The sequence below is a fragment of the Oncorhynchus nerka genome, linkage group LG18 (genome assembly GCF_034236695.1).
Source record: "Oncorhynchus nerka isolate Pitt River linkage group LG18, Oner_Uvic_2.0, whole genome shotgun sequence".
NCBI lineage: Eukaryota > Metazoa > Chordata > Actinopteri > Salmoniformes > Salmonidae > Oncorhynchus > Oncorhynchus nerka.
This window is the reverse complement of record NC_088413.1, coordinates 85,188,999-85,213,230: the sequence shown is the minus strand read 5'-3', so window position 1 is coordinate 85,213,230 and position 24,232 is coordinate 85,188,999. Positions and strand designations below refer to the sequence as shown.

The following is a 24,232-nucleotide window of genomic DNA, read 5'->3' as shown; positions in this document are numbered from 1 at the left end:
ACATTCACAAGGGCGCAGAGCCAGACGGATTACCAGGAAGCATACTCAAAGCATGCGCTGACCAGCTGGTAAGTGTCTTCACTGACATTTCCAACCTGTCCCTGACAGAGTCTGTAATAACAGCAGTTGAAGTTGGAAGTTTACATACACTTAGGTTGGAGTCATTAAAACTCATTTTTCTACCACTCCACAGATTTCTTGCTAACAAACTATAGTTTGGGCAAGTTTACTCTTAGAATGACTCACAAGCTGTAATTGCTGACAGAGGTGCTTCTACAAAGTATTGACTCAGGGGTGTGAATACTTATGTAAATTAGATATTTCTGTATTTCATTTTTAATATTATTGTACTAATTTTAACACAAATAATGCTGGGTCAATAATGACCCAATTTGGGTAACTATATTACATCACTGGGTAACTATATTACATCACTGGGTAACTATATTACATCACTGGGTAACTATATTACATCACTGGGTAACTATATTACATCACTGGGTAACTATATTACATTCCCATCACTGGGTAACTATATTACATCACTGGGTAACTATATTACATCACTGGGTAACTATATTACATTCCCATTACTGGGTAACTATATTACATTACTGGGTAACTATATTACATCACTGGGTAACTATATTACATTCCCATCACTGGGTAACTATATTACATCACTGGGTAACTATATTACATCACTGGGTAACTATATTACATTCCCATCACTGGGTAAATATATTACATCACTGGGTAACTATATTACATCACTGGGTAACTATATTACATTCCCATCACTGGGTAACTATATTACATCACTGGGTAACTATATTACATCACTGGGTAACTATATTACATCACTGGGTAACTATATTACATTACTGGGTAACTATATTACATCACTGGGTAACTATATTACATCACTGGGTAACTATATTACATTCCCATCACTGGGTAACTATATTACATCACTGGGTAACTATATTACATCACTGGGTAACTATATTACATCACTGGGTAACTATATTACATTCCCATCACTGGGTAACTATATTACATCACTGGGTAACTATATTACATTCCCATCACTGGGTAACTATATTACATTACTGGGTAACTATATTACATTACTGGGTAACTATATTACATCACTGGGTAACTATATTACATCACTGGGTAACTATATTACATTACTGGGTAACTATATTACATTCCTATCACTGGGTAACTATATTACATCACTGGGTAACTATATTACATCACTGGGTAACTATATTACATCACTGGGTAACTATATTACATCACTGGGTAACTATATTACATTACTGGGTAACTATATTACATCACTGGGTAACTATATTACATTCCCATCACTGGGTAACTATATTACATTACTGGGTAACTATATTACATCACTGGGTAACTATATTACATCACTGGGTAACTATATTACATCACTGGGTAACTATATTACATTACTGGGTAACTATATTACATCACTGGGTAACTATATTACATCACTGGGTAACTATATTACATCACTGGGTAACTATATTACATCACTGGGTAACTATATTACATTCCCATCACTGGGTAACTATATTACATCACTGGGTAACTATATTACATTCCCATCACTGGGTAACTATATTACATCACTGGGTAACTATATTACATCACTGGGTAACTATATTACATTACTGGTTAACTATATTACATCACTGGGTAACTATATTACATCACTGGGTAACTATATTACATTCCCATCACTGGGTAACTATATTACATCACTGGGTAACTATATTACATCACTGGGTAACTATATTACATTCCCATCACTGGGTAACTATATTACATTACTGGGTAACTATATTACATTACTGGGTAACTATATTACATCACTGGGTAACTATATTACATCACTGGGTAACTATATTACATTCCCATCACTGGGTAACTATATTACATCACTGGGTAACTATATTACATCACTGGGTAACTATATTACATTCCCATCACTGGGTAACTATATTACATCACTGGGTAACTATATTACATCACTGGGTAACTATATTACATCACTGGGTAACTATATTACATCACTGGGTAACTATATTACATCACTGGGTAACTATATTACATTACTGGGTAACTATATTACATCACTGGGTAACTATATTACATCACTGGGTAACTATATTACATCACTGGGTAACTATATTACATCACTGGGTAACTATATTACATCACTGGGTAACTATATTACATTCCCATCACTGGGTAACTATATTACATCACTGGGTAACTATATTACATTCCCATCACTGGGTAACTATATTACATCACTGGGTAACTATATTACATCACTGGGTAACTATATTACATTACTGGGTAACTATATTACATCACTGGGTAACTATATTACATCACTGGGTAACTATATTACATCACTGGGTAACTATATTACATTACTGGTTAACTATATTACATCACTGGGTAACTATATTACATTACTGGGTAACTATATTACATCACTGGGTAACTATATTACATTCCCATCACTGGGTAACTATATTACATCACTGGGTAACTATATTACATTCCCATCACTGGGTAACTATATTACATCACTGGGTAACTATATTACATCACTGGGTAACTATATTACATCACTGGGTAACTATGTTACATTACTGGGTAACTATATTACATCACTGGGTAACTATATTACATTCCCATCACTGGGTAACTATATTACATCACTGGGTAACTATATTACATCACTGGGTAACTATATTACATTACTGGTTAACTATATTACATTACTGGTTAACTATATTACATCACTGGGTAACTATATTACATCACTGGGTAACTATATTACATTACTGGTTAACTATATTACATTACTGGTTAACTATATTACATCACTGGGTAACTATATTACATTCCCATCACTGGGTAACTATATTACATCACTGGGTAACTATATTACATCACTGGGTAACTATATTACATCACTGGGTAACTATATTACATTCCCATCACTGGGTAACTATATTACATCACTGGGTAACTATATTACATTCCCATCACTGGGTAACTATATTACATCACTGGGTAACTATATTACATTACTGGTTAACTATATTACATCACTGGGTAACTATATTACATCACTGGGTAACTATATTACATCACTGGGTAACTATATTACATCACTGGGTAACTATATTACATCACTGGGTAACTATATTACATTACTGGGTAACTATATTACATTACTGGGTAACTATATTACATTACTGGGTAACTATATTACATTACTGGGTAACTATATTACATCACTGGGTAACTATATTACATTACTGGGTAACTATATTACATCACTGGGTAACTATATTACATTCCCATCACTGGGTAACTATACTACATTCCCATCACTGGGTAACTATATTACATCACTGGGTAACTATATTACATCACTGGGTAACTATATTACATTCCCATCACTGGGTAACTATATTACATCACTGGGTAACTATATTACATTACTGGGTAACTATATTACATTACTGGGTAACTATATTACATCACTGGGTACCTATATTACATTCCCATCACTGGGTAACTAACTATATTACATCACTGGGTAACTATATTACATCACTGGGTAACTATATTACATTCCCATTACTGGGTAACTATATTACATTCCCATTACTGGGTAACTATATTACATCACTGGGTAACTATATTACATTACTGGGTAACTATATTACATCACTGGGTAACTATATTACATCACTGGGTAACTATATTACATCACTGGGTAACTATATTACATCACTGGGTAACTATATTACATCACTGGGTAACTATATTACATCACAGGGTAACTATATTACATCACTGGGTAACTATATTACATCACTGGGTAACTATATTACATTCCCACCACTGGGTAACTATATTACATCACTGGGTAACTATATTACATCACTGGGTAACTATATTACATCACTGGGTAACTATATTACATCACTGGGTAACTATATTACATTCCCATCACTGGGTAACTATATTACATCACTGGGTAACTATATTACATCACTGGGTAACTATATTACATTACTGGGTAACTATATTACATTACTGGGTAACTATATTACATTACTGGGTAACTATATTACATTACTGGGTAAATATATTACATTACTGGGTAACTATATTACATCACTGGGTAACTATATTACATTACTGGGTAACTATATTACATCACTGGGTAACTATATTACATCACTGGGTAACTATATTACATCACTGGGTAACTATATTACATCACTGGGTAACTATATTACATCACTGGGTAACTATATTACATCACTGGGTAACTATATTACATTACTGGGTAACTATATTACATCACTGGGTAACTATATTACATCACTGGGTAACTATATTACATTCCCATCACTGGGTAACTATATTACATTACTGGTTAACTATATTACATCACTGGGTAACTATATTACATCACTGGGTAACTATATTACATCACTGGGTAAATATATTACATTACTGGGTAACTATATTACATTACTGGGTAAATATATTACATCACTGGGTAACTATATTACATTACTGGGTAACTATATTACATCACCGGGTAACTATATTACATTACTGGGTAACTATATTACATCACTGGGTAACTATATTACATCACTGGGTAACTATATTACATCACCGGGTAACTATATTACATCACTGGGTAACTATATTACATCACTGGGTTATTGTGACCCAGCACTGTTGGGTTATGTGATACCTACCGGGTTTCCATTCACCCTCCAATCCCCCTACCCTGTATCCATTTACCCTCCACTCCCCCTACCGGGTATCCATTTACCCTCCACTCCCCCTACCGGGTATCCATTCACCCTCCACTCCCCCTACCGGGTATCCATTCACCCTCCACTCCCCCTACCGGGTATCCATTTACCCTCCACTCCTCCTACCGGGTATCCATTTACACTCCACTCCCCCTACCGGGTATCCATTTACACTCCACTCCCCCTACCGGGTATCCATTCACCCTCCACTCCCCCTACCGGGTATCCATTTACACTCCACTCCCCCTACCGGGTATCCATTCACCCTTCACTCCACTCCCCCTACCGGGTATCCATTTACCCTCCACTCCCCCTACCGGGTATCCATTTACCCTCCCCTCCCCCTACCGGGTATCCATTTAGCCTCCACTCCCCCTACCGGGTATCCATTTAGCCTCCACTCCCCCTACCGGGTATCCATTCACCCTCCACTCCCCCTACCGGGTATCCATTTACCCTCCACTCCCCCTACCGGGTATCCATTTAGCCTCCACTCCCCCTACCGGGTATCCATTTAGCCTCCCCTCCCCCTACCGGGTATCCATTTAGCCTCCACTCCCCCTACCGGGTATCCATTCACGCTCCACTCCCCCTACCGGGTATCCATTCACCCTCCACTCCCCCTACCGGGTATCCATTCACCCTCCACTCCCCCTACCGGGTATCCATTCACCCTCCACTCCCCCTACCGGGTATCCATTTACCCTCCACTCCCCCTACAGCGTATCCATTTACACTCCACTCCCCCTACCGGGTATCCATTCACCCTCCACTCCCCCTACCGGGTATCCATTCACCCTCCACTCCCCCTACCGGGTATCCATTTAACCTCCACTCCCCCTACCGGGTATCCATTTACCCTCCACTCCACTCCCCCTACCGGGTATCCATTCACCCTCCACTCCCCCTACCGGGTATCCATTCACCCTCCACTCCACTCCCCCTACCGGGTATCCATTTACCCTCCACTCCACTCCCCCTACCGGGTATCCATTCACCCTCCACTCCACTCCCCCTACCGGGTATCCATTCACCCTCCACTCCCCCTACCGGGTATCCATTCACCCTCCACTCCACTCCCGCTACCGGGTATCCATTCACCCTCCACTCCACTCCCCCTACCGGGTATCCATTTACCCTCCACTCCCCCTACCGGGTATCCATTTACCCTCCACTCCCCCTACCGGGTATCCATTTAGCCTCCCCTCCCCCTACCGGGTATCCATTCACCCTCCCTCCCCCTACCGGGTATCCATTTACCCTCCACTCCCCCTACCGGGTATCCATTTACCCTCCCTCCCCCCCTACCGGGTATCCATTTACCCTCCCCTCCCCCTACCGGGTATCCATTCACCCTCCCTCCACTCCCCCTACCGGGTATCCATTTACCCTCCCTCCCCCTACCGGGTATCCATTCACCCTCCCCTCCACTCCCCCTACCGGGTATCCATTTACCCTCCACTCCCCTACCGGGTATCCATTTAACCTCCACTCCCCCTACCGGGTATCCATTTAGCCTCCACTCCCCTTCCGGGTATCCATTTACCCTCCACTCCCCCTACCGGGTATCCATTTACCCTCCCCTCCACTCCCCTACCGGGTATCCATTTACCCTCCCCTCCCCCTACCGGGTATCCATTCACCCTCCCCTCCCCCTACCGGGTATCCATTTACCCTCCCTCTCCCTACCGGGTATCCATTCACCCTCCTCCACTCCCCCTACCGGGTATCCATTCACCCTCCCTCCACTCCCCCTACCGGGTATCCATTTACCCTCCACTCCCCCTACCGGGTATCCATTTACCCTCCCTCCCCCTACCGGGTATCCATTCACCCTCCCCTCCACCCCCTACCGGGTATCCATTTACCCTCCACTCCCCCTACCGGGTATCCATTTACACTCCACTCCCCCTACCGGGTATCCATTTACCCTCCACTCCCCCTACCGGGTATCCATTTACCCTCCACTCCCCTACCGGGTATCCATTTAGCCTCCACTCCCCCCTACCGGGTATCCATTTAGCCTCCCTCCCCTACCGGGTATCCATTTAGCCTCCACTCCCCCTACCGGTATCCATTCACGCTCCACTCCCCCTACCGGGTATCCATTCACCCTCCACTCCCCTACCGGGTATCCATTCACCCTCCACTCCCCTACCGGGTATCCATTCACCCTCCACTCCCCCTACCGGGTATCCATTTACCCTCCACTCCCCCTACCGCGTATCCATTTACACTCCACTCCCCTACCGGGTATCCATTCACCCTCCACTCCCCCTACCGGGTATCCATTCACCCTCCACTCCCCCTACCGGTATCCATTTAACCTCCACTCCCCCTACCGGGTATCCATTTACCCTCCACTCCACCCCCTACCGGTATCCATTCACCCTCCACTCCCCCTACCGGGTATCCATTCACCCTCCACTCCCTCCCCCTACCGGGTATCCATTTACCCTCCACTCCCTCCCCCTACCGGGTATCCATTCACCCTCCACTCCACTCCCCTACCGGGTATCCATTCACCCTCCACTCCCCCTACCGGGTATCCATTCACCCTCCACTCCACTCCCGCTACCGGGTATCCATTCACCCTCCACTCCACTCCCCTACCGGGTATCCATTTACCCTCCACTCCCCCTACCGGGTATCCATTTACCCTCCACTCCCCCTACCGGGTATCCATTTAGCCTCCCCTCCCCTACCGGGTATCCATTCACCCTCCCCCCCCTACCGGGTATCCATTTACCCTCCACTCCCCCGGGTATCCATTTACCCTCCCCTCCCCCTACCGGGTATCCATTTACCCTCCTCCCCCCCTACCGGGTATCCATTCACCCTCCCCTCCACTCCCCCTACCGGGTATCCATTTACCCTCCCCTCCCCCTACCGGGTATCCATTCACCCTCCCTCCACTCCCCCTACCGGGTATCCATTTACCCTCCACTCCCCCTACCGGGTATCCATTTAACCTCCACTCCCCCTACCGGGTATCCATTTAGCCTCCACTCCCCCTTCCGGGTATCCATTTACCCTCCACTCCCCTACCGGGTATCCATTTACCCTCCCCTCCACTCCCCCCTACCGGTATCCATTTACCCTCCCCCCCTACCGGGTATCCATTCACCCTCCCTCCCCCTACCGGGTATCCATTTACCCTCCCTCTCTCCCTACCGGGTATCCATTCACCCTCCCCTCCACTCCCCCTACCGGGTATCCATTCACCCTCCCCTCCACTCCCCCTACCGGTATCCATTTACCCTCCACTCCCCCTACCGGTATCCATTTACCCTCCCCTCCCCCTACCGGGTATCCATTCACCCTCCCTCCACCCCCCTACCGGTATCCATTTACCCTCCACTCCCCCTACCGGGTATCCATTTACACTCCACTCCCCCTACCGGGTATCCATTTACCCTCCACTCCTACCGGGTATCCATTCACCCTCCACTCCCTACCGGTATCCATTCACCCTCCACTCCCATTCACCCCTTTACCCCCTACCGGGTATCCATTCACCCTCCTTTACTCCCTACCGGGTATCCATTTACCCTCCCCCGGGTCCACTCCCCCTACCGGGTATCCATTTAGCCTCCCCTCCCCTACCGGGTATCCATTCACCCTCCCCTCCCCCTACCGGTATCCATTTACCCTCCTCTCCCCCTACCTTTACCCCCCACTCCCCCTACCGGGTATCCATTTACCCTCCCCTCCCCCTTCCACCGGGTATCCATTTACCCTCCTCCACCTCCGGTATCCCTCCCCCTACCGGGTATCCATTTACCCTCCCCTCCACTCCCCCTACCGGGTATCCATTTACCCTCCCTCCCCCTACCGGGTATCCATTCACCGGGTCCATTTACCCTCCACCCCCTACCGGTATCCATTTACCCTCCACTCTCCCTACCGGGTATCCATTTACCCTCCCTCCATTTACCCCCCTACCGGGTATCCATTCACCCTCCCCTCCACTCCCCCTACCGGGTATCCATTTACCCTCCACTCCCCCCCTACCGGGTATCCATTTACCCTCCCCACCCCCCTACCGGGTATCCATTCACCCTCCCCTCCACCCCCTACCGGGTATCCATTTACCCTCCACTCCCCCTACCGGGTATCCATTTACCTCCATTCACCCTCCCTCCACCCCCTACCGGGTATCCATTTACCCTCCACTCCCCTACCGGGTATCCATTTACCCTCCACTCCCCCTACCGGGTATCCATTTACCCTCCACTCCATCCATTCCCCCCACTCCGGGTATCCATTCATCCATTCCACCCCCCTTTATCTCCCCCTACCGGGTATCCATTTACCCTCCCTCCACTCCCCTACCAGGTATCCATTTACACTCCACTCCCCCTACCGGGTATCCATTCACCCTCCCTCCCCCTACCGGTATCCATTTACCCTCCACTCCCCCTACCGGGTATCCATTTACCCTCCACTCCCCCTACCGGTATCCATTCACCCTCCACTCCCCCTACCGGGTATCCATTCACCCTCCACTCCCCCTACCGGGTATCCATTCACCCTCCACTCCCCCTACCGGGTATCCATTCACCCTCCACTCCCCCTACCGGGTATCCATTTACCCTCCACTCCCCCTACCGGTATCCATTCACCCTCCACTCCCCCTACCGGGTATCCATTTAGCCTCCACTCCCCCTACCGGGTATCCATTTAGCCTCCACTCCCCCTACCGGGTATCCATTTACCCTCCACTCCCCCCTACCGGGTATCCATTCACCCTCCACTCCCCCTACCGGGTATCCATTCACCCTCCACTCCCCCTACCGGGTATCCATTTAGCCTCCACTCCACTCCCCTACCGGGTATCCATTCACCCTCCACTCCCCCTACCGGGTATCCATTCACCCTCCACTCCCCTACCGGGTATCCATTTAGCCTCCCCCACTCCCCCTACCGGGTATCCATTTACCCTCCACTCCCCCTACCGGGTATCCATTCACCCTCCACTCCCCTACCGGGTATCCATTCACCCTCCACTCCCCCTACCGGGTATCCATTCACCCTCCACTCCCCCTACCGGGTATCCATTCACCCTCCACTCCCCCTACCGGGTATCCATTTACCCTCCACTCCCCCTACCGGGTATCCATTCACCCTCCACTCCCCCTACCGGGTATCCATTTAGCCTCCACTCCCCCTACCAGGTATCCATTCACCCTCCCCTCCACCCTCCATATTCCCCGTTCATAGTCTGTGGAAAACAATATGCTCTGGGAATTGTTCTTTTGAAACAGAACATGTATATTTGTTAAGACTATTAGTAGTTGTAACGGTCGTCGTATGAAGGAGAGGACCAAAGCGCAGCATGGTAAGTGTTCATCTTGATTTTTAATACGAATAGTGAACACTGAAACAAAAACAATAAAATGACAAACAAACAGTCCTGAACGGTGAAATAAAACGCAGAACAGAAAATAAACACCTACGAAGCACAAGTGGGAAAAGGCTACCTAAGTATGATTCTCAATCAGAGACAACTAACGACACCTGCCTCTGATTGAGAACCATACCAGGTCAAACGCAAACACAACATAGAAAACGGAACATAGACAACCCACCCAACTCACGCCCTGACCATACTAAAACAAAGACATAACAAAAGAACTAAGGTCAGAACGTGACAGTAGTGCAACATGTGAATATTTGTGTCAGAGCAGTCTGCCTCAACCAACATGTGTCAGAGCAGTCTGCCTCAACCAACATATGTCAGAGCAGTCTGCCTCAACCAACATATGTGTGTCAGAGCAGTCTGCCTCAACCAACATGTGTCAGAGCAGTCTGCCTCAACCAACATATGTGTGTCAGAGCAGTCTGCCTCAACCAACATGTGTGTCTGAGAAGTCTGCCTCAACCAACATATGTCAGAACAGTCTGCCTCAACCAACATATGTGGGGTCAGAGCAGTCTGCCTCAACCAACATATGTGTGTCAGAGCAGTCTGTCTCAACCAACATATGTCAGAGCAGTCTGCCTCAACCAACATATGTGTGTCAGAGCAGTCTGTCTCAACCAACATATGTCAGAGCAGTCTGCCTCAACCAACATATGTCAGAGTAGTCTGCCTCAACCAACATATGTGTGTCAGAGCAGTCTGTCTCAACCAACATATGTCAGAGCAGTCTGCCTCAACCAACATATGTCAGAGCAGTCTGCCTCAACCAACATATGTGTGTCTGAGCAGTCTGCCTCAACCAACATCCCGTCAGTAGAGGATGCCTGGATATTTTTTAAAAATGCCTTCCTAACAATGTTAAATAAACATGCCCCATTCAAGAAAATTAGAACCAGGAACAGATATAGCCCTTGGTTCTCCCCAGACCTGACTGCCCTTAACCAACACAAAAACATCCTATGGCGTTCTGCATTAGCATCGAACAGCCCCCGTGATATGCAGCTGTTCAGGGAAGCTAGAAACCGTTATACACAGGCAGTTAGAAAAGCCAAGGCTAGCTTTTTCAAGCAGAAATTTGCTTCCTGCAACACTAACTCTAAAAAGTTCTGGGACACTGTAAAGTCCATGGAGAATAAGAACACCTCCTCCCAGCTGCCCACTGCACTGAAGATAGGAAACACTGTCACCACTGATAAATCCACCATAATTGAGAATTTCAATAAGCATTTTTCTACGGCTGGCCATGCTTTCCACCTGGCAACTCCTACCCCGGTCAACAGCACTGCACCCCCAACAGCAACTCGCCCAAGCCTTCCCCATTTCTCCTTCTCCCAAATCCATTCAGCTGAAGTTCTGAAAGAGCTGAAAAATCTGGACCCCTACAAATCAGCCGGGCTAGACAATCTGGACCCTTTCTTTCTAAAATTATCTGCCGAAATTGTTGCCACCCCTATTACTAGCCTGTTCAACCTCTCTTTTGTGTCATCTGAGATTCCCAAAGATTGGAAAGCAGCTGCGGTCATCCCCCTCTTCAAAGGGGGGACACTCTTGACCCAAACTGCTACAGACCTATATCTATCCTACCATGCCTTTCTAAGGTCTTGAAAGCCAAGTCAACAAACAGATTACCGACCATTTCGAATCTCACCATACCTTCTCTGCTATGCAATCTGGTTTCAGAGCTGGTCATGGGTGCACCTCAGCCACGCTCAAGGTCCTAAACGATATCTTAACCGCCATCGATAAGAAACATTACTGTGCAGCCGTATTCATTGATCTGGCCAAGGCTTTCGACTCTGTCAACCACCACATCCTTATCGGCAGACTCGACAGCCTTGGTTTCTCAAATGATTGCCTCGCCTGGTTCACCAACTACTTCTCTGATAGAGTTCAGTGTGTCAAATCGGAGGGTCTGCTGTCCGGACCTCTGGCAGTCTCTATGGGGGTGCCACAGGGTTCAATTCTTGGACCGACTCTCTTCTCTGTATACATCAATGAGGTCGCTCTTGCTGCTGGTGAGTCTCTGATCCACCTCTACGCAGACGACACCATTCTGTATACTTCCGGCCCTTCTTTGGACACTGTGTTAACAACCCTCCAGGCAAGCTTCAATGCCATACAACTCTCCTTCCGTGGCCTCCAATTGCTCTTAAATACAAGTAAAACTAAATGCATGCTCTTCAACCGATCGCTACCTGCACCTACCCGCCTGTCCAACATCACTACTCTGGACGGCTCTGACTTAGAATACGTGGACAACTACAAATACTTAGGTGTCTGGTTAGACTGTAAACTCTCCTTCCAGACCCATATCAAACATCTCCAATCCAAAGTTAAATCTAGAATTGGCTTCCTATTTCGCAACAAAGCATCCTTCACTCATGCTGCCAAACATACCCTTGTAAAATTGACCATCCTACCAATCCTCGACTTTGGCGATGTCATTTACAAAATAGCCTCCAATACCCTACTCAACAAATTGGATGCAGTCTATCACAGTGCTATCCGTTTTGTCACCAAAGCCCCATATACTACCCACCATTGCGACCTGTACGCTCTCGTTGGCTGGCCCTCGCTTCATACTCGTCGCCAAACCCACTGGCTCCATGTCATCTACAAGACCCTGCTAGGTAAAGTCCCCCTTATCTCAGCTCGCTGGTCACCATAGCATCTCCCACCTGTAGCACACGCTCCAGCAGGTATATCTCTCTAGTCACCCCCAAAACCAATTCTTTCTTTGGCCGCCTCTCCTTCCAGTTCTCTGCTGCCAATGACTGGAACGAACTACAAAAATCTCTTAAATTGGAAACACTTATCTCCCTCACTAGCTTTAAGCACCAACTGTCAGAGCATCTTACAGATTACTGCACCTGTACATAGCCCACCTATAATTTAGCCCAAACAACTACCTCTTTCCCAACTGTATTTAATTTATTTATTTATTTTGCTCCTTTGCACCCCATTATTTTTATTTCTACTTTGCACATTCTTCCATTGCAATACTACCATTCCAGTGTTTTACTTGCTATATTTTATTTACTTTGCCACCATGGCCTTTTTTGCCTTTACCTCCCTTCTCACCTAATTTGCTCACATTGTATATAGACTTGTTTTTTTTACTGTATTATTGACTGTATGTTTGTTTTACTCCATGTGTAACTCTGTGTCGTTGTATGTGTCGAACTGCTTTGCTTTATCTTGGCCAGGTCGCAATTGTAAATGAGAACTTGTTCTCAACTTGCCTACCTGGTTAAATAAAGGTGAAATAAATAAAATAAATAAAAAACATGTGTGTCTGAGCAGTCTGCCTCAACCAACATATGTCAGAGCAGTCTGCCTCAACCAACATGTGTGTCAGAGCAGTCTGCCTCAACCAACATGTGTGTCAGAGCAGTCTGCCTCAACCAACATATGTGTGTCAGAGCAGTCTGCCTCAACCAACATGTGTGTCTGAGCAGTCTGCCTCAACCAACATATGTCAGAGCAGTCTGCCTCAACCAACATATGTCAGAGCAGTCTGTCTCAACCAACATATGTCAGAGCAGTCTGCCTCAACCAACATATGTCAGAGCAGTCTGCCTCAACCAACATGTGTGTGTCTGAGCAGTCTGCCTCAACCAACATATGTCAGAGCAGTCTGCCTCAACCAACATATGTCAGAGCAGTCTGCCTCAACCAACATATGTCAGAGCAGTCTGCCTCAACCAACATATGTCAGAGCAGTCTGCCTCAACCAACATATGTGTGTCAGAGCAGTCTGCCTCAACCAACATGTGTGTCTGAGCAGTCTGCCTCAACCAACATATGTCAGAGCAGTCTGCCTCAACCAACATATGTCAGAGCAGTCTGTCTCAACCAACATATGTCAGAGCAGTCTGCCTCAACCAACATATGTCAGAGCAGTCTGCCTCAACCAACATATGTCAGAGCAGTCTGCCTCAACCAACATATGTCAGAGCAGTCTGTCTCAACCAACATATGTGTGTCAGAGCAGTCTGTCTCAACCAACATATGTCAGAGCAGTCTGTCTCAACCAACATATGTGTGTCAGAGCAGTCTGCCTCAAACAACGTGTGTGTCTGAGCAGTCTGCCTCAACCAACATATGTCAGAGCAGTCTGCCTCAACCAACATATGTGTCAGAGCAGTCTGCCTCAACCAACATATGTCAGAGCAGTCTGCCTCAACCAACATATGTCAGAGCAGTCTGCCTCAACCAACATATGTGTGTCAGAGCAGTCTGCCTCAACCAACATGTGTGTCTGAGCAGTCTGCCTCAACCAACATATGTCAGAGCAGTCTGCCTCAACCAACATATGTCAGAGCAGTCTGTCTCAACCAACATATGTCAGAGCAGTCTGCCTCAATCAACATATGTCAGAGCAGTCTGCCTCAACCAACATATGTCAGAGCAGTCTGCCTCAACCAACATATGTCAGAGCAGTCTGCCTCAACCAACATGTGTGTCAGAGCAGTCTGTCTCAACCAACATGTGTGTGTCAGAGCAGTCTGTCTCAACCAACATGTGTGTGTCAGAGCAGTCTGCCTCAACCAACATATGTCAGAGCAGTCTGTCTCAACCAACATATGTCAGAGCAGTCTGTCTCAACCAACATGTGTGTGTCAGAGCAGTCTGCCTCAACCAACATATGTGTGTCAGAGCAGTCTGCCTCAACCAACATGTGTGTGTCAGAGCAGTCTGTCTCAACCAACATATGTCAGAGCAGTCTGTCTCAACCAACATATGTGTGTCAGAGCAGTCTGCCTCAACCAACATGTGTGTGTCAGAGCAGTCTGCCTCAACCAACATATGTCAGAGCAGTCTGCCTCAACCAACATGTGTGTCAGAGCAGTCTGCCTCAACCAACATGTGTGTGTCAGAGCAGTCTGCCTCAACCAACATATGTCAGAGCAGTCTGTCTCAACCAACATATGTCAGAGCAGTCTGCCTCAAACAACATGTGTGTCAGAGCAGTCTGCCTCAACCAACATGTGTGTCAGAGCAGTCTGCCTCAACCAACATATGTCAGAGCAGTCTGTCTCAACCAACATATGTGTGTCAGAGCAGTCTGCCTCAACCAACATGTGTGTCTGAGCAGTCTGTCTCAACCAACATATGTCAGAGCAGTCTGCCTCAACCAACATATGTCAGAGCAGTCTGCCTCAACCAACATATGTCAGAGCAGTCTGCCTCAACCAACATATGTCAGAGCAGTCTGTCTCAACCAACATATGTGTGTCAGAGCAGTCTGTCTCAACCAACATATGTCAGAGCAGTCTGTCTCAACCAACATATGTGTGTCAGAGCAGTCTGCCTCAAACAACGTGTGTGTCTGAGCAGTCTGCCTCAACCAACATATGTCAGAGCAGTCTGCCTCAACCAACATATGTGTCAGAGCAGTCTGCCTCAACCAACATATGTCAGAGCAGTCTGCCTCAACCAACATATGTCAGAGCAGTCTGCCTCAACCAACATATGTGTGTCAGAGCAGTCTGCCTCAACCAACATGTGTGTCTGAGCAGTCTGCCTCAACCAACATATGTCAGAGCAGTCTGCCTCAACCAACATATGTCAGAGCAGTCTGTCTCAACCAACATATGTCAGAGCAGTCTGCCTCAATCAACATATGTCAGAGCAGTCTGCCTCAACCAACATATGTCAGAGCAGTCTGCCTCAACCAACATATGTCAGAGCAGTCTGCCTCAACCAACATGTGTGTCAGAGCAGTCTGTCTCAACCAACATGTGTGTGTCAGAGCAGTCTGTCTCAACCAACATGTGTGTGTCAGAGCAGTCTGCCTCAACCAACATATGTCAGAGCAGTCTGTCTCAACCAACATATGTCAGAGCAGTCTGTCTCAACCAACATGTGTGTGTCAGAGCAGTCTGCCTCAACCAACATATGTGTGTCAGAGCAGTCTGCCTCAACCAACATGTGTGTGTCAGAGCAGTCTGTCTCAACCAACATATGTCAGAGCAGTCTGTCTCAACCAACATATGTGTGTCAGAGCAGTCTGCCTCAACCAACATGTGTGTGTCAGAGCAGTCTGCCTCAACCAACATATGTCAGAGCAGTCTGCCTCAACCAACATGTGTGTCAGAGCAGTCTGCCTCAACCAACATGTGTGTGTCAGAGCAGTCTGCCTCAACCAACATATGTCAGAGCAGTCTGTCTCAACCAACATATGTCAGAGCAGTCTGCCTCAAACAACATGTGTGTCAGAGCAGTCTGCCTCAACCAACATGTGTGTCAGAGCAGTCTGCCTCAACCAACATATGTCAGAGCAGTCTGTCTCAACCAACATATGTGTGTCAGAGCAGTCTGCCTCAACCAACATGTGTGTCTGAGCAGTCTGTCTCAACCAACATATGTGTGTCAGAGCAGGCTGCCTCAACCAACATATATGTGTCAGAGCAGTCTGCCTCAACCAACATATGTCAGAGCAGTCTGCCTCAACCAACATGTGTGTCTGAGCAGTCTGCCTCAACCAACATGTGTGTCAGAGCAGTCTGCCTCAAACAACAAGGTTGCACAATTAGATTCCCCAACTGATTCTGTATTTTAAATGTTGCATAGATGTCTCATTTCACATCTCCCCTTCCATCCCCCCCTCTCGCCCTGCCTCTCTCTCACCCTCCCGCCCTGCCTCTCTCTCACCCTCCCGCCCTGCCTCTCTCTCACCCTCCCGCCCTGCCTCTCTCTCACCCTCCCGCCCTGCCTCTCTCTCACCCTCCCGCCCTGCCTCTCTCACCCTCTCGCCCTGCCTCTCTCACCCTCCCGCCCTGCCTCTCTCTTTCACCCTCCCGCCCTGCCTCTCTCTCACCCTCCCGCCCTGCCTCTCTCTCACCCTCCCGCCCTGCCTCTCTCACCCTCCCGCCCTGCCTCTCTCTCACCCTCCCGCTCTGCCTCTCTCTCACCCTCCCGCCCAGCCTCTCTCTCTCACCCTCCCGCCTTCTCTCTCTCACCCTCCCGCCCTGCCTCTCTCTCACCCTCCCCCCCTGCCTCTCTCTCACCCTCCCGCCCTGCCTCTCTCTCACCCTCCCGCCCTGCCTCTCTCTCACCCTCCCGCCTTCTCTCTCTCACCCTCCCGCCCTGCCTCTCTCTCACCCCTCCCGCCCTGCCTCTCTCTCACCCTCCCGCCCTGCCTCTCTCTCTCACCCTCCCGCCCTGCCTGTCTCTCACCCTCCCGCCTTCTCTTTCTCACTCTCCCGCCTTCTCTCTCTCACCCTCCCGCCCTGCCTCTCTCTCACCCTCCCGCCCTGCCTCTCTCTCACCCTCCCGCCTGGCTCTCTCTCACCCTCCCGCCCTGCCTCTCTCTCACCCTCCCGCCTTCTCTCTCTCACCCTCCCGCCCTGCCTCTCTCTCACCCTCCCGCCCTGCCTCTCTCTCACCCTCCCACCCTGCCTCTTTCTCACCCTCCCACCTTCTCTCTCACCCTCCCGCCCTGCCTCTCTCTCACCCTCCCACCTTCTCTCTCTCACCCTCCCGCCCTGCCTCTCTCTCACCCTCCCGCCCAGCCTCTCTCTCACCCTCCCGCCTTCTCTCTCTCACCCTCCCGCCCTGCCTCTCTCTCACCCTCCCGCCCTGCCTCTCTCTCACCCTCCCGCCTGCCTCTCTCACCCTCTCGCCCTGCCTCTCTCACCCTCCGCCCTGCCTCTCTCTCACCCTCCCGCCCTGCCTCTCTCTCACCCTCCCGCCCTGCCTCTCTCTCACCCTCCCGCCTGCCTCTCTCTCACCCTCCCGCCCTGCCTCTCTCTCACCCTCCCGCCCTGCCTCTCTCTCACCCTCCCGCCCCTGCCTCTCTCTCACCCTCCCGCCCTGCCTCTCTCTCACCCTCCCGCCCTGCCTCTCTCTCACCCTCCCGCCCTGCCTCTCTCTCACCCTCACGCCCTGCCTCTCTCACCCTCCCGCCTTCTCTCTCTCACCCTCCCGCCCTGCCTCTCTCTCATCCTCCCGCCCTGCCTCTCTCTCACCCTCCCGCCTGCCTCTCTCTCACCCTCCCGCCCTGCCTCTCTCTCACCCTCCCCAGCCTCTCTCTCACCCTCCGCCTTCTCTCTCTCACCCTCCCGCCCTGCCTCTCTCTCACCCTCCCGCCCTGCCTCTCTCTCACCCTCCCGCCCTGCCTCTTTCTCACCCTCCCACCTTTTCTCTCACCCTCCCTCCTCTCTCTCTCACCCTCCCGCCCTGCCTCTCTCTCTCACCCTCCCGCCCTGCCTCTCTCTCACCCTCCCACCTTCTCTCTCTTCACCCTTCCGCCCTGCCTCTCTCTCACCCTCCCGCCTTCTCTCTCTCACCCTCCCGCCCTGCCTCTCTCTCACCTTCCCGCCCTGCCTCTCTTCTCACCCTCCCGCCCTGCCTCTCTCTCACCCTCCCGCCCTGCCTCTCTCACCCTCCCGCCCTGCCTCTCTCTCACCCTCCCACATTCTCTCTCTCACCCTTCCGCCCTGCCTCTCTTTCACCCTCCCGCCTTCTCTCTCTCACCCTCCCGCCCTGCCTCTCTCTCTCACCTTCCCGCCCTGCCTCTCTCTCACCCTCCCGCCCTGCCTCTCTCTCACCCTCCCGCCCTCTCTCTCTCACCCTCACGCCCTGCCTCTCTCACCCTCCCGCCTTCTCTCTCTCACCCTCCCGCCCTGCCTCTCTCTCACCCTCCCGCCTTCTCTCTCTCACCCTCCCGCCCTGCCTCTCTCTCACCCTCCGCCCTGCCTCTCTCTCACCCTCCCGCCCTGCCTCTCTCTCACCCTCCCGCCCCTGCCTCTCTCTCACCCTCCGCCCTGCCTCTCTCACCCTCCCGCCCTGCCTCTCTCTCACCCTCCCGCCCTGCCTCTCTCTCACCCTCACGCCCTGCCTCTCTCACCCTCCCGCCTTCTCTCTCTCACCCTCCCGCCCTGCCTCTCTCTCACCCTCCCTCCCTGCCTCTCTCTCTCACCCTCCCGCCCTGCCTCTCTCTCACCCTCCCGCCCTGCCTCTCTCTCACCCTCCCGCCTTCTCTCTCTCACCCTCCCGCCCTGCCTCTCTCTCACCCTCCCACCCTGCCTCTCTCTCACCCTCCCGCCCTGCCTCTCTCTCACCCTCCCGCCTTCTCTTTCTCACTCTCCCGCCTTCTCTCTCTCACCTCCCGCCCTGCCTCTCTCTCACCCTCCCGCCCTGCCTCTCTCTCACCCTCCCGCCCTGGCTCTCTCTCACCCTCCCGCCCTGCCTCTCTCACCCTCCCGCCTTCTCTCTCTCACCCTCCCGCCCTGCCTCTCTCTCACCCTCCCGCCCTGCCTCTCTCTCACCCTCCCACCCTGCCTCTTTCTCACCCTCCCACCTTCTCTCTCTCACCCTACCGCCCTGCCTCTCTCTCACCCTCCCACCTTCTCTCTCTCACCTCCCGCCCTGCCTCTCTCTCACCCTCCCGCCCAGCCTCTCTCTCACCCTCCGCCTTCTCTCTCTCACCCTCCCGCCTGCCTCTCTCTCACCCTCCCGCCCTGCCTCTCTCTCACCCTCCCGCCCTGCCTCTTTCTCACCCTCCCACCTTCTCTCTCTCACCCCCCGCCCTGCCTCTCTCTCACCCTCCCGCCCCCTGCCTCTCTCTCACCCTCCCACCTTCTCTCTCTCACCCTTCCGCCCTGCCTCTCTCTCACCCTCCCGCCTTCTCTCTCTCACCCTCCCGCCCTGCCTCTCTCTCACCTTCCCGCCCTGCCTCTCTCACCCTCCCGCCCTGCCTCTCTCTCACCCTCCCGCCCTGCCTCTCTCTCACCCTCCCGCCCTGCCTCTCTCTCACCCTCCCGCCCTGCCTCTCTCTCCCCTCCCACATTCTCTCTCTCACCCTTCCGCCCTGCCTCTCTTTCACCCTCCCGCCTTCTCTCTCTCACCCTCCGCCCTGCCTCTCTCTCACCTTCCCGCCCTGCCTCTCTCTCACCCTCCCGCCCTGCCTCTCTCTCACCCTCCCGCCCTCCTCTCTCTCTCACCCTCACGCCCTGCCTCTCTCTCCTCCCCTTCTCTCTCTCTCACCTCCCGCCCTGCCTCTCTCACCCTCCCACCTTCTCTCTCTCACCCTCCCGCCCTGCCTCTCTCTCACCCTCCCGCCCAGCCTCTCTCTCACCCTCCCGCCTTCTCTCTCTCACCCTCCCGCCCTGCCTCTCTCTCACCCTCCGCCCTGCCTCTCTCTCACCCTCCCGCCCTGCCTCTCTCACCCTCTCGCCCTGCCTCTCTCACCCTCCCGCCCTGCCTCTCTCTCACCCTCCCGCCCTGCCTCTCTCTCACCCTCCCGCCCTGCCTCTCTCTCACCCTCCCGCCCTGCCTCTCTCTCCCGCCCTCCCTCTCTCTCTCTCCCTCCCGCCCTGCCTCTCTCACCCTCCCGCCCTGCCTCTCTCTCACCCTCCCGCCCTGCCTCTCTCTCACCCTCCCGCCCTGCCTCTCTCTCACCCTCCCGCCCTGCCTCTCTCTCACCCTCCCGCCCTGCCTCTCTCACCCTCCCGCCCTGCCTCTCTCTCACCTCCCACATTCTCTCTCTCACCCTTCCGCCCTGCCTCTCTTTCACCCTCCCGCCTTCTCTCTCTCTCACCCTCCCGCCCTGCCTCTCTCTCACCTTCCCGCCCTGCCTCTCTCTCACCCTCCCGCCCTGCCTCTCTCTCACCCTCCCGCCCTCCCTCTCTCTCACCCTCACGCCCTGCCTCTCTCACCCTCCCGCCTTCTCTCTCTCACCCTCCCCGCCTGCCTCTCTCTCACCCTCCCGCCTTCTCTCTCTCACCCTCCCGCCCCTGCCTCTCTCTCACCCTCCCGCCCTCCCTCTCTCACCCTCCCGCCTGCCTCTCTCTCACCCTCCCGCCCTGCCTCTCTCTCACCCTCCCGCCCTGCCTCTCTCTCACCCCCCGCCCTGCCTCTCTCTCACCCTCCCGCCCTGCCTCTCTCTCACCCTCCCCCGCCCTGCTCTCTCTCACCCTCCCTCGCCCTGCCTCTCTCTCACCTCCCGCCTTCTCTCTCACCCTCCCGCCCTGCCTCTCTCTCACCCTCCCCCCTGCCTCTCTCTCACCCTCCCGCCCTGCCTCTCTCTCACCCTCCCGCCCTGCCTCTCTCTCACCCTCCCGCCTTCTCTCTCTCACCCTCCGCCCTGCCTCTCTCTCACCCTCCCACCCTGCCTCTCTCTCACCCTCCCGCCTTGCCTCTCTCTCACCCTCCCGCCTTCTCTTTCTCACTCTCCCGCCTTCTCTCTCTCACCCTCCCGCCCTGCCTCTCTCTCACCCTCCCGCCCTGCCTCTCTCACCCTCCCGCCCTGGCTCTCTCTCACCCTCCCGCCCTGCCTCTCTCTCACCCTCCCGCCTTCTCTCTCTCACCCTCCCGCCCTGCCTCTCTCTCACCCTCCCGCCCTGCCTCTCTCTCACCCTCCCACCCTGCCTCTTTCTCACCCTCCCACCTTCTCTCTCTCACCCTCCCGCCCTGCCTCTCTCTCACACCTCCCACCTTCTCTCTCTCACCCTCCCGCCCCTGCCTCTCTCTCACCCTCCCGCCCAGCCTCTCTCACCCTCCCGCCTTCTCTCTCTCACCCTCCCGCCCTGCCTCTCTCTCACCCTCCCGCCCTGCCTCTTTCTCACCCTCCCACCTTCTCTCTCTCACCCTCCCGCCCTGCCTCTCTCTCACCCTCCCGCCCTGCCTCTCTCTCACCCTCCCGCCCTGCCTCTCTCTCACCCTCCCACCTTCTCTCTCACCCTTCCGCCCTGCCTCTCTCTCACCCTCCCGCCTTCTCTCTCTCACCCTCCCGCCCTGCCTCTCTCTCACCTTCCCGCCCTGCCTCTCTCACCCTCCCGCCCTGCCTCTCTCTCACCCTCCCGCCCTGCCTCTCTCTCACCCTCCCGCCCTGCCTCTCTCTCTCACCCTCCCGCCCTGCCTCTCTCTCACCTCTACCCTTCTCTCTCTCACCCTCCCGCCTGCCTCTCTCACCCTCCCGCCCTGCCTCTCTCTCACCCTCCGCCCTGCCTCTCTCTCACCCTTCCGCCCTGCCTCTCTCTCACCCTCCCGCCTTCTCTCTCTCACCCTCCCGCCCTGCCTCTCTCTCACCCTCCCGTCCTGCCTCTCTCTCACCCTCCCGCCTTCTCTCTCTCCAGGCAGTACGATAACGCCTAACTACCTGGATAACTCGACGTCTAATGTGGGTCCGTGGTGTTCGTGCTCTGCCTCCGGGAACCACCGAGAGCAGTGCGATGACTTCCTGGAATATTTCCATGACAACATCTGCCTGAGTGAGTGACAGCACCAGTCAACGTGCACTATAGTAACCGTAGAAACACTGTCAATTAACAACAACACACTATAGCTGTAGTAACACTGCCGCCAAAACACTACAACTGTAGTAACACTGTCAAATTACCACCACACCATCAACATTGTCTGCCATAACACCACTAACACTATGGACAAGTGTTTCAGCCCCTCACCATACTGTACAATAAACTGGTGTTAGTTCAGCTGCCTGTCTGGAGATTCCTCATCAGTTAAGGTAGTTAAGCCAGGGCTCTCCAACAAATAGATAAATGAGTTAAGGTAGTTAAGCCAGGGCTCTTCAACAGGTAGATAAATTAGTTAAGGTAGTTAAGCCAGGGCTCTCCAACAGGTAGATAAATTAGTTAAGGTAGTTAAGACAGGACTCTCCAACAGGTAGATAAGATAGTTAAGCCAGGGCTCTCCAACAAATAGATAAGTTAGTTAAGACAGGACTCTCCAACAAATAGATAAGTTAGTTAAGGTAGTTAAGCCAGGGCTCTCCAACAGGTAGATAAGTTAGTTAAGGTAGTTAAGACAGGACTCTCCAACAAATAGATAAGTTAGTTAAGGTAGTTAAGCCAGGGCTCTCCAACAGGTAGATAAGTTAGTTAAGGTAGTTAAGACAGGACTCTCCAACAAATAGATAAGTTAGTTAAGGTAGTTAAGCCAGGGCTCTCCAACAGGTAGATAAGTTAGTTAAGGTAGTTAAGCCAGGGCTCTCCAACAGGTAGATAAGATAGTTAAGATAGTTAAGCCAGGGCTCTCCAACAGGTAGATAAGTTAGTTAAGATTGTTAAGCCAGGGCTCTCCAACAGGTAGATAAGTTAGTTAAGATAGTTAAGCCAGGGCTCTCCAACAGGTAGATAAGTTAGTTAAGCCAGGGCTCTCCAACAGGTAGATAAGTTAGTTAAGGTAGTTAAGCCAGGGCTCCCCAACATGTAGATAAGTTAGTTAAGCCAGGGCTCCCCAACATGTAGATAAGTTAGTTAAGGTAGTTAAGCCAGGGCTCTCCAACAGGTAGATACGTTAAGTTTACATACACTTAGGTTGGAGTCATTAAAACTAGTTTTTCAACCACTCCACAAGAGGTTAACAAACTATATTTTGGCAAGTCGGTTAGGACATCTACTTTGTGTAGGTCATTTTTCCAACAATTGTTTACAGACAGATTATTTAACTTATAATTCACTGTATCACAATTTCAGTGGGTCAGAAGTTTACATACCGTACACGAAATTGACTGTATCTTTAAACAGCTTGGAAATTTCTAGAATATGATATCATGGCATTAGAAGCTTTTTTGAGTCATTTGGAGATGTACCTGTGGATGTATTTCAAGGCCTACCTTCAAACTCAGTGCTCTTTGCTTCACATCATGGGAAATTCAATAGAAATCAGCCAAGACCTCAGACAAAAATTGTAGACCTCCTCAAGTCTGGTTCATCCTTGGGAGCAATTTCCAAATGCCTGAAGGGTACCACGTTCATCTGTACAAACAATAGTACGCAACTATAAACACCATGGGACCACGCAGCCGTCATACCGCTCAGGAAGGAGACTCATTCTGTCTCCTAGAGATGAACGTACTTTGGTGTGAAAAGTGAATAAATAAATGCTAAAATAAATAATTATCTCTGTTATTATTCTGATATTTCACATTCTTAAAATA

The 24,232-nt window shown here is 51.1% G+C and overlaps 1 pseudogene; it reads left to right on the top strand.

Annotated features, from left to right (window-relative positions):
- Nucleotides 1-24,232, top strand: part of LOC115126862 (GDNF family receptor alpha-4-like) — a 195,720-nt pseudogene that overhangs the window by 139,422 nt on the left and 32,066 nt on the right.